Source organism: Pseudophryne corroboree, chromosome 2 (assembly GCF_028390025.1).
Source record: "Pseudophryne corroboree isolate aPseCor3 chromosome 2, aPseCor3.hap2, whole genome shotgun sequence".
Classification (NCBI taxonomy): domain Eukaryota; kingdom Metazoa; phylum Chordata; class Amphibia; order Anura; family Myobatrachidae; genus Pseudophryne; species Pseudophryne corroboree.
The window spans coordinates 48,570,847-48,584,952 of NC_086445.1; positions in this window are offsets into that span (position 1 = coordinate 48,570,847).

The window sequence follows — 14,106 nt, forward strand, 5'->3', positions numbered from 1 at the left end:
AACATGGCTGTTTTCGTTGCCCGAACTGCACTACGTGTGGTTTTTTACAAACAGGTGCTGTATTCAATCATCCCTATTCTGGAAAAAAGTTTTTTATTAGACACCACCTTACCTGTTCAAGCCAATATGTGATTTATGTGATCACTTGCCCTTGCTCTTTACAATATGTGGGGAAGACGGAGCGCCAATTTAAAGAGAGAATGGCACTTCATAGATCGGCGATTAAAGCCGCAATTCTCAAAGGCACTAGTGATCAGCCTTTAGCTCGCCATTATGCTACTGCTAAACATAGCTTAACAGCAATTAAATATAGAATGATCGATCATATTCCTGTCCTTAGTAGAGGAGGTGATAGAAAAAAACTGCTGTTACAGCGGGAGACACAGTGGATTGAAAGGCTTGGTACACTTTCCCCTCGAGGGTTAAATGAATCACTAGGGTTACACTGTTTCTTGTGATAATAAGATTGTTGCATCTTTAATACATTATTATAGATGGACACACAGCATGTTACTTTATAAGCTATCTCCAGGCAAGGAATTGTCTTAGACTATGGAGTGTTTATTAGCACAGGCATTCCGTTCTGTTGGATATGTAGCTACTTTTGTATATAGCTACATGAGGAAATACTTGTTCTAAAAAGTCTAGTGCTTGTTGTTGGTTTTTAATATGGTCATTTTTTCACCTTTTTTATCTAGATGTTTTTTTCACATGTATGTGTGAGTTCTGTGATTTATACATTTTTGATCACTGTGATGTTTATAATGTGCATTTCTTGTAATTGTGAACTTGATTCAGCTGCCTGCACGCCACGCCCGACACCACATTAATTGGTAGTGGGGTGGGACCTGACGTGCAATGTGTGGTTTCACTGATGCTATATATATGGTGTATACACAATGGTTTCTTATGCTGTCTGATAATCTTGATAAAAGTGCCGCCGAGCACTGAAACGTCGATTTAATCCAAGATGACTTTGTAGTCTTCATTTTATTTGTCCGGAGTGCCGCCGAGTGGTGTGTGGATATATATATATATATATATATATATATATATATATATAGGGCAGTACGGATGGTGTAATGGTTAGCATTACTGCCTCACAGCACTGAGGTCATGGGTTCAATTCCCACCATGGCCCCAACTGTGTGGAGTTTGTATATTCTCCCTGTACTTGCGTGGGTTTCCTCCGGGTACTCCGGTTTCCTCCCACAATCCCAAAATATACTGGTAGGTTAATTGGATCCCAACAAAAATTAACCCTAGCATGAATGTGTGTGCGTGTACATGTGGTAGGGAATATAGATTGTAAGCTCCACTGGGGTAGGGACTGATGTGAATGGCCAAATATTCTCTGGAAAGCGCTGCGGAATATGTGTGCGCTATATAAATAACTGGTAATAAATAATATACACACTTATAAATATATATAGTGATATGTGTATATACATATATATATGTGTATGACCCAGTGCTAGCCAGACTTACTTTGTTATCTGCTGGCTCCACACATTCAGAGGGCTCCCTCCTCTCCTTCCCTGCGTGCTGAGCAGAAGCCTGCGCACAGCTAATCATGCAGGCTGCTGCTTCCTTATTATTGGACAGCTGAGCCGTCGCTCAGCTGCCCTGCTGCCCTATGCTGCTGCCGGAGTTTCCCTGCACATGCACAGTGGGTACAGGAGCCGGAAGCTGGGTGCGCAGCGCCGCCCCAGATCGGATCGGTAAGAGAGATCCGATCTGCGGCAGGTGGTGGGCCCATTCGGAATGGGGGGCCCGGGGTACTTACAGAGACTCATAGCATGCCATTGCATGTATCGCTTATACGGAGCTGATGCTGGGCTGGGCGCAGCATCTTCTCTACAGCGGGAGTCAGACTGCATGGCTGTGCAGTCTGACACCCCTCACCACCGGAGACAACTCTTGATAAGTACCACTACCACTGCTGCTACCTTGTATGATATAAGGGCACCTAATTGCCTATATCAGTATTACATCTGAGTCACCTGTGTTCACTGAATAAACCTGGATTACTATTTAAGTCATTAAGTGTGTGGACTGATGTCACTGCACCAGGGAATCCAATACACTCTGCCAACAGGTTATGGGCCCAGTTCTGCGCCCCAGACCTGCGTGTGCCTGAATATTAACCCCCTGGGTGCTTTTAAATAATCACACTGACAAAGTTTAAAGTGACATTTTATACTAGTGCAGAAAGGATGTATAGCACAGGACACAGCCTGAACTTTGCTAAGTTTAAAGGTTCAGAGAACTATGCTACATGGAAGTTTTCCATGGAGATGCAGCTTAAGCGGGAAAAGTTGTGGAAGGTTACTATAGACCCAGGAGCAAGTCCAAACCCAGATGATGTAGACAGAGCCATCGGGACGATAGGTTTAGCTGTGGAGCAACATGTCTATTCAATAGTCAGTGGGAAATTGTCAGCTAAGGACATGTGGACAGCCCTGCAAAATGCATATGAAGATAAAGGTATAATGAGAAGGATATATGGAATGAAACTGAGTGCCTGCAAGGACATGAATGATTACATTGATAAGTTATTGTCGATAGCTCAACAGTTGGCATCTGGGGGGGGCACAGGTGGACAAGGAAGAAGTGGAAATGGCTATGTTACAGAATCTGAGTAGAGTCAAATGACACTAAACTGACAATGAAGATTGTAAGGGCCAAGTTGCTGCAGTTCCAAGAGCGTATTCCAGTCGATACCATAGCTGAGGGATCTGCCTTGATCACAAAAGGCACAAAGTCCAAAAATGCACAAATTCAAATGTTTTGTATGTCACAAGATAGCACATAAAGCTTCAGATTGCAGAATGAGTAATTCCAGTAGTGTACAGAAGCAGCATGACAAGCCAAACGAGTCAGCACTGAATGTAGCAGACAGTCACAGGAAGGATTGCTGGTAACCTTGACTCGGGGGCCACTAGACATTTCAGTTGCAATAAACAATGGTTCAATTCTTTAACACCATGTGTTCCCACTACAGTTACAGGCATTGGAAATAAGGTCCTTATTGTATCACAAGCTGGGACAATCACAGTACGTTTAAGAATTGGAGGAGAAACCGTTGTTCCAGATATCCAAGATATGTGCCTGATTTAGGAAGTAATCTCATTGTTATCAATGTCCTAGAGAAAAAAGGCTATAAAGTCCAATTTCAGAAGGGAAAATGTATGGTGCAGAATAAAAGAGGGACCAGTATTGCTTCAGCAACCCGGTGCAACCAACTATATGTCCTGGACACTGAGGAGCGTGCTGCAACAATGGCTACTGAGGAAACACGGTCAGTGGAGCTGTGGCACAAACACTTGGGTTATCAGGGATTTGACAACGTTCAGAAACAGGGATCACCGTGAGTAACGCTGAAAGACCCATGTGTGAGAGTTGCATAAAAGGCAAGCAAACGCGCAACCTATTTCCAAAGTCAGCTAATAGAGCAGAGACAACGTTATCTCTAGTGCACACAGACCTATGTAGTCCAATGAAGGAAAAATCAATCCGTGGCTTCAGGTATTTCATGACTCTCATTGATGATGCCACAACAATGACACATGTGTACTTCCTTAATGAAAAGAGTGAAGTGGTCAACAAAATTGTGGAATACAAAAACCTATCGGAGAATCAGACAGGTCTGAAACTAAAGATCCTGAGATCAGACAATGGTGGAGAGTATAGAAAAAAAGATTTACTCTGCGCCAAAAAACACTTTGTGAAACCAGTGTGCAGTCTGTCATGTATAATGATTGACTCAGTACAACTTCAATTATAAATAACCACTTTTATATTTGGTCTGTTAAGATTATCAACATAAGACACATACATACATAAACTTTGTAGCAATGAATTGCTCTCTATGCAAACAGTGTAAACAATATACTATGTATTTAAAAGTAACTTATTGGCTCTGTTTGGTTAAGGTTAGATTATTAGGCACTGGCGTCCCAGTATCAAAATAAATAAAAAAAAGTCCCGCAAATATGATAATGCAGTCTCTTAATGGATAATTTATAAGAATTGCAATGAATAGTTACCAATGTGCTGGTTCCTGAAATGTTTAGATGCAGAGTCCGTTTTATAATAAATTGCACATATGTAGGTAATTAGTATAGAATAGAGTTACCGTTCCAATCGCCAAAAGCTCACCCTGATTAGTGACTTTGTCAGGAGGCTTCTATGATTGATTCCACACCACTGGCAATAGACCCCACTGCGGAGGACATTAGCAGGCACCCGGTATGAACAGGTGGAATAGCAGGTATGATTGGAACCGCTGCGGGCAGCCGTGAGCGGTAATTAGCTGGTACTCGCCGGTTTTGAAGACAATGGTGAGTCTTTGACGATGTGTACTGCAGAATACCGCCGGCTTTAAACACCAGACTGCAGCCTCTCGGGATGTAATCAGCGGCTAGTAGTCGGCTGGAGCGCCCGGCGTGCAGGGAGATGCTGTGGCTGTGTGAAACAGTAGGTCCGTTCCACGGACAGATTAGGCCAAACAGAAACCAATGTGGAGTGGGCGTCAATGCGTTTCGCCTCCTAGGCAACCGGAGACTTCCTCAAGACGGATACCTCCCCTCTCAGTGATCCTGAATTTATACTTGTCTAATAACTCTATTGGTAACGGCTATGCCAATTTTATAGATGCTATTACTAATTTAATGTATTTAAAACCAATCAGTGAAAAAATAAAAATACATCAACATGACCAATTATAAAGAACAAATATACATACAGTTAGACATAAAATGAAACATAAAGAAAAAATAGTACTGAGTCAATCCACCAAAAAAGTTTTATATTATATTATTTAACTATCAATTGATTAGATCTAATTCACTTGTTTGATCAGTCAATCAGACATAATGCCTATACTACGTTCTTAGATTATCTGATTATCTTAATATAAGTGAATTCTTAAAAAAAAGGGACTTAGTTTAAAAGAGAGACGTTTTGAGAAGTATATTATTATGACATAACATCCATAAATGCGTTATAATCTTATACATTTTGTTTATATGAGATAAGTTATAATACAACTAACATATATAAAAAAGGGGAATAAGGATCAATGTTTGAAAATAAAAATAATGAAATAAGAACAAAAAAATTAATAATAATAATAAAAAAACAAAAAGATTTTTTTAGTATAATTGATTAATACTAGAGCAGATGTAAACATACTTCTAGCTTTCCCTTAATTTCTGTATAATAGAGAAATTATTAAACCAAAAAACTTTTTCTTAATAATAGAAAAAAAATTCCTTTAATAATAGAAAAATATTTTTTTATTATTATTTTACTGTGCAAGGTATTATCTTATAATCAATCCAGACACGAATAATCTAGGGCTTCATTAAGGCCATTAGGATACAGAGTGTCTATCTTGAAAATCCATGAGGATTCTCCTAAACATAATTTCCGGAATCTGTCTCCCCCTCTTTTTGTACAGGAGAATTGCTCTAGTCCCACAATACGAAGGGATGATGGATCTCCATTATGTACTTTGCTAAAATGGCGTGATACACTATGGGTTTGTAATTTCTTAATGATATTTAGTCTGTGTTCCCTGAATCTGGATTTAATTGACCTTGTAGTTCTCCCTATATATTGAAGGGAACAGGGACATTGTAGCATATATATACAGTAATCTGAGTCACAATTAATAAATTGTTTAATCGGAAAGGAGTTATCGTTACTTTTAGATGTAACATAAGACGTTCTATTCAGCATATGTTTGCATGTTAGACAAACTTGTTTATTACATCTAAAACTGCCCACTGGTCTTTTAGGTAACCATGTGGGATTTACATCTAGAGTTATTGGTTTTAAATAATTAGGAGCCAACATCTCTTTTAGGTTAGTGTTTCTCTTAAAGATAATCATTGGTTTCTCCGGTAAGCATCTGTTTAAGACAGGGTCTTGTTTAATTATCTCATAATTAGTCAAAATGATCTTTTTTATATCTCCTGACCTGTTATTAAATTTAGAAATAAATTTCATGGAATCTGTTGTAGGGGTGATTTTTGTTTTAGTTTGACGTTTTTGTATCTCAAAAGGGAGAGCTTTACATTTGTTAAGGCTTTCCAAATTGTTCTTTAATAGCGAATTTGCAAACTGCTTAGATTTTTCTAATATATATGGAGGATATCCCCTCTCATGAAACTGCTGCAAGAGTATCTCAATTTGTAACTGGAATGCTTGGTCTTCCGAGCAATTCCGTCTAATTCTGATAATTTGTTTTTTGGAATATTTTTTATCCATGGTTTATAATGTCCACTTGTATAAAGCAAATAATTCCCAGCCCCTACTGGTTTGATATAGTTAGTTGATATAATTTTATCTTCAAAAATCGAGAACGTGATATCAAGAAAGTGAGTAGTTTGTGAATTAAAATTATGAGTGAATTTCAAATTATATGTGTTGTTATTCAAAAAATTAACAAAATCAAGGGCTGATTGAGCACCCCCTTTCCAAATAATAAATAAGTCTATGTAACGGCCATAGAGGACCAGGTTCTCTCTATATGGGCCGTTCCAGATGTACTCTTCTTCGAAGCGGCCCATATAGAGGTTGGCAAAACTAGATGCAAACCTGGTCCCCATGGCTGTCCCAAGGCGCTGTAAATAATAACGTGCATCAAACAAAAAATAATTGTGAGTTAAAATAAAAAGAATGGCTTCCAGTACAAAGTCACGTCGCCCTAAAGTCATATTTGGATCTCCGTCCAAATAGTATTTAACAGAATCAATACCTTTTTGATGTGGTATGTTGGTATAAAGTGATTGGACGTTAAGAGGAAAAAGGAAAAAAGTACTGCGCTATAAAACCAGCAGCTCCATTGGATATAAATAGTATATTTAATGTGTATATGGAGCGCTTGATAATGTGTCACTGTCTAATGCTGAAAAAGAAAAACAGGTTTAAACACAGTGGGTTAGTTGTAAACTCAAGGTGCCCTGTAATGTTTAAGCTCTTTTTTGAAAATTTTAAAAAGTCCCGATCTCCAGCTTAATGTGGACCCTCCAGGCACAATAGCAAGGTCCCCGGCAGGTGTACTAGCTGTCCCTATCCTACCTCTGGGTCCTCTGGTCTGTGGATCTCACACTGGTCAGTTTGTTCTCGGCGGCCGGCGTCTCTTCTTCCTAACCCGGAAGTTGATGAGGCGCCGCGGGACGTCACTTCCGGGTGATGCGGTGACGGGAACTTCGTGTATCGACGCGTTTCATGCACTGCGGCACTTCGTCCAGGATACTGAATGTTGTTAGGGAGATTCCTTTTATCCTCCCTGGTTTCAATAAACTTTATTAAAAACGGCTTTTAAAACCGGAAGTTGTCAACAGGAACTTCCAAAAAATAGGCGGCAAGCACCTGCTTCAGCATTAGACTGTGTATGTATGTGGTGTAGCTGAAAAGGTATCTAATGTAGCTGAAATGAAAAAATGGAATATATAGAAGGATGAACTATATTTAAAGGAAGACATTTAAATCAATGTCAATGTTGAGACCATGTGGTTTTAAAGTTCTCAGTTCGTAGATCCACTTCGTCTCAGCTTTTTTTAATTCTGTTGATATATCACCCCCTCGCCAGTTTAAATTCACTTTTTGTATGGCCATAAATTTCAGACCATCCGGATTTCTTCCATGTCGTTCCGCATAGTGTTGAGAGACACTGTGGGTATCCAATCCTCTTTTGATATTATATACATGTTCTGCTATACGGATTTTGAGTTTTCTTTTGGTCTGTCCTATATATTGTTGCCCACATGGGCATTCCAATAGGTATATGACACCCTCTGTTGCGCACGATATCTGTTGTTTGATGGAGTAATTTTCTTTGGTGTGGTTTGATGTGAAGGATGTTATTGGTTGAGTTATTCTTCTTCCTGATTTTTTGCATCCCAGGCATGTTAAGCATGCATGGAATCCATTGTTTCCCTTTATCTTCTGATGATTCTCTATTGGAAGGAAGCTATGTGTTAATTCTTGTTTCAGATTCCTTGCCCTCCTATAGATCACTTTCGGAGTTTGCGGTATAATAGTTTTGAGATTTTCATCAAGCATCAGTATGTGCCAATTTCTCTTGATGATGTCTTCAATCTCCTTGTGGTGTGAATTATATTGGGTAATGAAGGAGGTTTGGATGTTGTTGTTCTCTGTTTTCTTTTCTTTATATTGCAACATTGTTTTTCGATCCAGATGTAATACTTTATCGACTTCCGTTTGTATTTGTTCTTCTTTGTAGCCTTTCCTTAGAAATTTTTTCTTCATCTCTATACTCTGTATTTCATACATTTCTTTGTGCGTACAGTTCCTCCTGATTCTTCGTAGTTGGCCACCTGGGATGTTTTTCAGCCATTGATTATGATGATTACTGCTATATGGAAGAAAGTTATTCGAATCCACTTCTTTTATATGTGTTTTTGTGCTGAGTCTTTCTTTATCTACATAAATTTCTAGATCTAGAAAGATAGCTTTCTCTTTGCTGGTGGTTGTGGTAAATTCTAGACCAATATTGTTCGAGTTCATGTATATCTTGAATTCTTCAAGTTCTTCCTGTGGTCCTGTCCAGATAAATATCAGGTCATCAATGTACCTGTGCCAGCATAGTATATGTTTCAGGAATTTGTTATTCTGCCAAATGTGATGGTCCTCCCAGTATGCAATGAAAAGATTCGCATACGCTGGTGCAAAGGACGTCCCCATCGCAGTCCCTTTTATTTGTAGGAAGAAGTCCCCTCCATACCAAAAATAGTTGTTATAAAGTATGAACTCTATTTGCTCAATGATGAAATTGATCTGTCTGCTCGGGATGTTGGATTGTGTAGTCAGATAATGTCTGGTATATTCGCATCCCAATCTGTGTTGGATGCATGTATACAAGGACTTCACATCGCTTGTGCAAATAAAATATGACTCCTCCCATTTGAGTTCTTCTAAGATTTGTAAAATGTGTAGTGTATCTTTTAAGTAGCTTTTTTGTTTCTGTGCTAACGGCTGTAGGTAGTGATCTATGTAATGTGAAAGATTCGCGGTGAGGGATCCAATTCCTGAAATTATCGGACGGCCCGGAGGTTCCTTAATATCCTTGTGGATTTTGGGAAGGTGGTAGAAGGTTGGTATTTTCGGGTTCTTTGTGCAGATGTAGTCATACTCTTTTTTCGTGACTATTCCCATTTCCAATCCCTCATCCATTTGTCTAACCAGCTGTTTCTGAAATTCTTTTGTCGGGTCCGTAAGTAATTTCTTATAGGTCGATGTATCCGATAGTAATTTTTGAGCTTCTCCATCATACTGAGATTTATCTAAGATGACGAGGCCTCCGCCTTTGTCCGCGGGTTTTACAACAATACTTTTATCTTGCTTTAGCTCTTTAAGTGCGATTTTTTCTTTCTTTGTCAAATTGTATCGTGGTTTTCTCTTATTGGGTATAATCCTTACTTCTTCTTCCACCGCTTTCTGGAAGGTCTCTAGATGTGGTCCTTTCACGTGGGCCGGGTAAAACGTAGAGTTGGGTTTAAAGTTGGTATGTTGGTATTCCATCTGAATTTCTGCTTGATCCATTTTTTGTTCTTTATTGAAGAATTTTTTGATGCATAATTTGCGTATAAATTTTTTGTATGTCGATGAAGACATCGAATTTGTTTATTGTAGAGTGGGGAGCAAATTTCAAACCTTTCTTCAATAGGCTTATCTGATCTCCTGTAAGTTGCTTCTTACTTAAGTTGAAGATAGTGGTGTCCTTATCTTCTTCCAGATCATCTAGTTTGTTTAGTGGTTTGTTTTTCTTCTTGCCCCCTCTCGTTCCTCTTTTGTTTTTGCCTCGTATATTTTCATTCTTTTGCACGGTGTTTCTTTCTCCGGTGGTTTGCCATCTCCCCACACCAGATCTTAAAAAACTTCTTCGATTTCTTCATTGTCATCCTGATCATCTGTGATGCTCCTCTTCCTAGGATTTTTCAGATGGTTTTTGTCTGTTTCTATGTTTTCCATTAAGTGGTGAAATTGATCTCTTTCTTCTATTCTAGCTGCTTGTTGTCCTGCTTTATATGAGTCTTTTATTAATTTGTATTGATTCCGATTCTGTTGGTTTTGATATGATACCAACTTTTGGTTATATGGTTGGTATTGTCGATTCTGAGCTGTATGTAAGGGAGTATTTTTGATAAGTGGTTCTCTGAAGGTAACCTGATTGCGTTGGTATTTATAAGGCTGATTTTCTTGTCTTTTGTATGGACGGTACTGTCGTGTTGGTCTTTGATATCTTTGTTCTTGTTCTGTTGTGTTCTTCCAATTTGTTGTTCTTCTTTTATTGGAATTGTTAAGTATAGTGGTATGTTCTGTAATGTCCCGGTGAAATTTTTTCTGTTTTGTATTTATGATATTTTCTTCTAATTTTGCAATTTTGCTGTTAGTCATGGTCATCAAATTATGGTAATCCTCCATTTTATGCAGTGGCTTGAATTCTTCTTCTGTTTTTTTGATGGATTTGTTTATCTGTTCTAATGACATTTGTCTATCCTCAATGATGAGTTTAATGAGGTTCTTAGAACAGTTATCCAATTCCTCATTCCACTTAGTGAAGAAATTTCTGCTTGAAGGTTCAAAAGTTGGGTTTTTCTGTATTCTTAAACCCCTAGGAATGAGGTTATTATCCAGATATTTTTTCAATGTAGTAATCTCCCACCATTGCTTTACTTCCTGGGTATAATTTTTTTCCAGTTTCAGGAATTTAGTACGAAATCCTTCGTCTTCAACTGGTTCTTCAATTGTTTCTTTGGTTGGGCATACTGAAAAAATACTGTCAATTTCATTTCTTTTTGATGAGTTTGTAATGTGTATGGCCATAATGTGCTATAGCTGCAGTTGCTTGGTGCTACGTTAAGAGGAAAAAGGAAAAAAGTACTGCGCTCCCCACTCTACAATAAACAAATTCGATGTCTTCATCGACATACAAAAATTTATACGCAAATTATGCATCAAAAAATTCTTCAATAAAGAACAAAAAATGGATCAAGCAGAAATTCAGATGGAATACCAACATACCAACTTTAAACCCAACTCTACGTTTTACCCGGCCCACGTGAAAGGACCACATCTAGAGACCTTCCAGAAAGCGGTGGAAGAAGAAGTAAGGATTATACCCAATAAGAGAAAACCACGATACAATTTGACAAAGAAAGAAAAAATCGCACTTAAAGAGCTAAAGCAAGATAAAAGTATTGTTGTAAAACCCGCGGACAAAGGCGGAGGCCTCGTCATCTTAGATAAATCTCAGTATGATGGAGAAGCTCAAAAATTACTATCGGATACATCGACCTATAAGAAATTACTTACGGACCCGACAAAAGAATTTCAGAAACAGCTGGTTAGACAAATGGATGAGGGATTGGAAATGGGAATAGTCACGAAAAAAGAGTATGACTACATCTGCACAAAGAACCCGAAAATACCAACCTTCTACCACCTTCCCAAAATCCACAAGGATATTAAGGAACCTCCGGGCCGTCCGATAATTTCAGGAATTGGATCCCTCACCGCGAATCTTTCACATTACATAGATCACTACCTACAGCCGTTAGCACAGAAACAAAAAAGCTACTTAAAAGATACACTACACATTTTACAAATCTTAGAAGAACTCAAATGGGAGGAGTCATATTTTATTTGCACAAGCGATGTGAAGTCCTTGTATACATGCATCCAACACAGATTGGGATGCGAATATACCAGACATTATCTGACTACACAATCCAACATCCCCAGCAGACAGATCAATTTCATCATTGAGCAAATAGAGTTCATACTTTATAACAACTATTTTTGGTATGGAGGGGACTTCTTCCTACAAATAAAAGGGACTGCGATGGGGACGTCCTTTGCACCAGCGTATGCGAATCTTTTCGTTGCATACTGGGAGGACCATCACATTTGGCAGAATAACAAATTCCTGAAACATATACTATGCTGGCACAGGTACATTGATGACCTGATATTTATCTGGACAGGACCACAGGAAGAACTTGAAGAATTCAAGATATACATGAACTCGAACAATATTGGTCTAGAATTTACCACAACCACCAGCAAAGAGAAAGCTATCTTTCTAGATCTAGAAATTTATGTAGATAGAGAAAGACTCAGCACAAAAACACATATAAAAGAAGTGGATTCGAATAACTTTCTTCCATATAGCAGTAATCATCATAATCAATGGCTGAAAAACATCCCAGGTGGCCAACTACGAAGAATCAGGAGGAACTGTACGCACAAAGAAATGTATGAAATACAGAGTATAGAGATGAAGAAAAAATTTCTAAGGAAAGGCTACAAAGAAGAACAAATACAAACGGAAGTCGATAAAGTATTACATCTGGATCGAAAAACAATGTTGCAATATAAAGAAAAGAAAACAGAGAACAACAACATCCAAACCTCCTTCATTACCCAATATAATTCACACCACAAGGAGATTGAAGACATCATCAAGAGAAATTGGCACATACTGATGCTTGATGAAAATCTCAAAACTATTATACCGCAAACTCCGAAAGTGATCTATAGGAGGGCAAGGAATCTGAAACAAGAATTAACACATAGCTTACTTCCAATAGAGAATCATCAGAAGATAAAGGGAAACAATGGATTCCATGCATGCTTAACATGCCTGGGATGCAAAAAATCAGGAAGAAGAATAACTCAACCAATAACATCCTTCACATCAAACCACACCAAAGAAAATTACTCCATCAAACAACAGATATCGTGCGCAACAGAGGGTGTCATATACCTATTGGAATGCCCATGTGGGCAACAATATATAGGACAGACCAAAAGAAAACTCAAAATCCGTATAGCAGAACATGTATATAATATCAAAAGAGGATTGGATACCCACAGTGTCTCTCAACACTATGCGGAACGACATGGAAGAAATCCGGATGGTCTGAAATTTATGGCCATACAAAAAGTGAATTTAAACTGGCGAGGGGGTGATATATCAACAGAATTAAGAAAAGCTGAGACGAACTGAGAACTTTAAAACCACATGGTCTCAACATTGACATTGATTTAAATGTCTTCCTTTAAATATAGTTCATCCTTCTATATATTCCATTTTTTCATTTCAGCAACATTAGATACCTTTTCAGCTACACCACATACATACACAGTCTAATGCTGAAGCAGGTGCTTGCCGCCTATTTTTTGGAAGTTCCTGTTGACAACTTCCGGTTTTAAAAGCCGTTTTTAATAAAGTTTATTGAAACCAGGGAGGATAAAAGGAATCTCCCTAACAACATTCAGTATCCTGGACGAAGTGCCGCAGTGCATGAAACGCGTCGATACACGAAGTTCCCGTCACCGCGTCACCCGGAAGTGACGTCCCGCGGCGCCTCATCAACTTCCGGTTAGGAAGAAGAGACGCCGGCCGCCGAGAACGAACTGACCAGTGTGAGATCCACAGACCAGAGGACCCAGAGGTAGGATAGGGACAGCTAGTACACCTGCCGGGGACCTTGCTATTGTGCCTGGAGGGTCCACATTAAGCTGGAGATCGGGACTTTTTAAAATTTTCAAAAAAGAGCTTAAACATTACAGGGCACCTTGAGTTTACAACTAACCCACTGTGTTTAAACCTGTTTTTCTTTTTCAGCATTAGACAGTGACACATTATCAAGCGCTCCATATACACATTAAATAAAGTGATTGGACGTCTAGGGTTAAAAAAACCCAACCTTCAGTCCAGTCTTTGCCAACAGTTTGCTGTAATATATGATGAGTATCTTTAATATGTGAATCTAGAGTAGTGACATGACTCTGTAAATGGAAGTCTACAAAGTGAGATAAATTAGAAGAAAGTGAATCTACTCCCGAAATAATAGGTCTCCCAGGTGGATGTGATAAGTCTTTATGAACTTTAGGTAAGTGATAAAAAATTGGAGTGACGGGATGTGAGGGTAACAAAAAATAATACTCATCTTCTGAGATCACGTTATCGTCTTTAGCTGTTTGTAATATCATTTTTAATTCTGATAGGAAAGGGGTACTCGGATTAGAAATCAAAGGTGTATAATATTCTATATCATTAAGCTG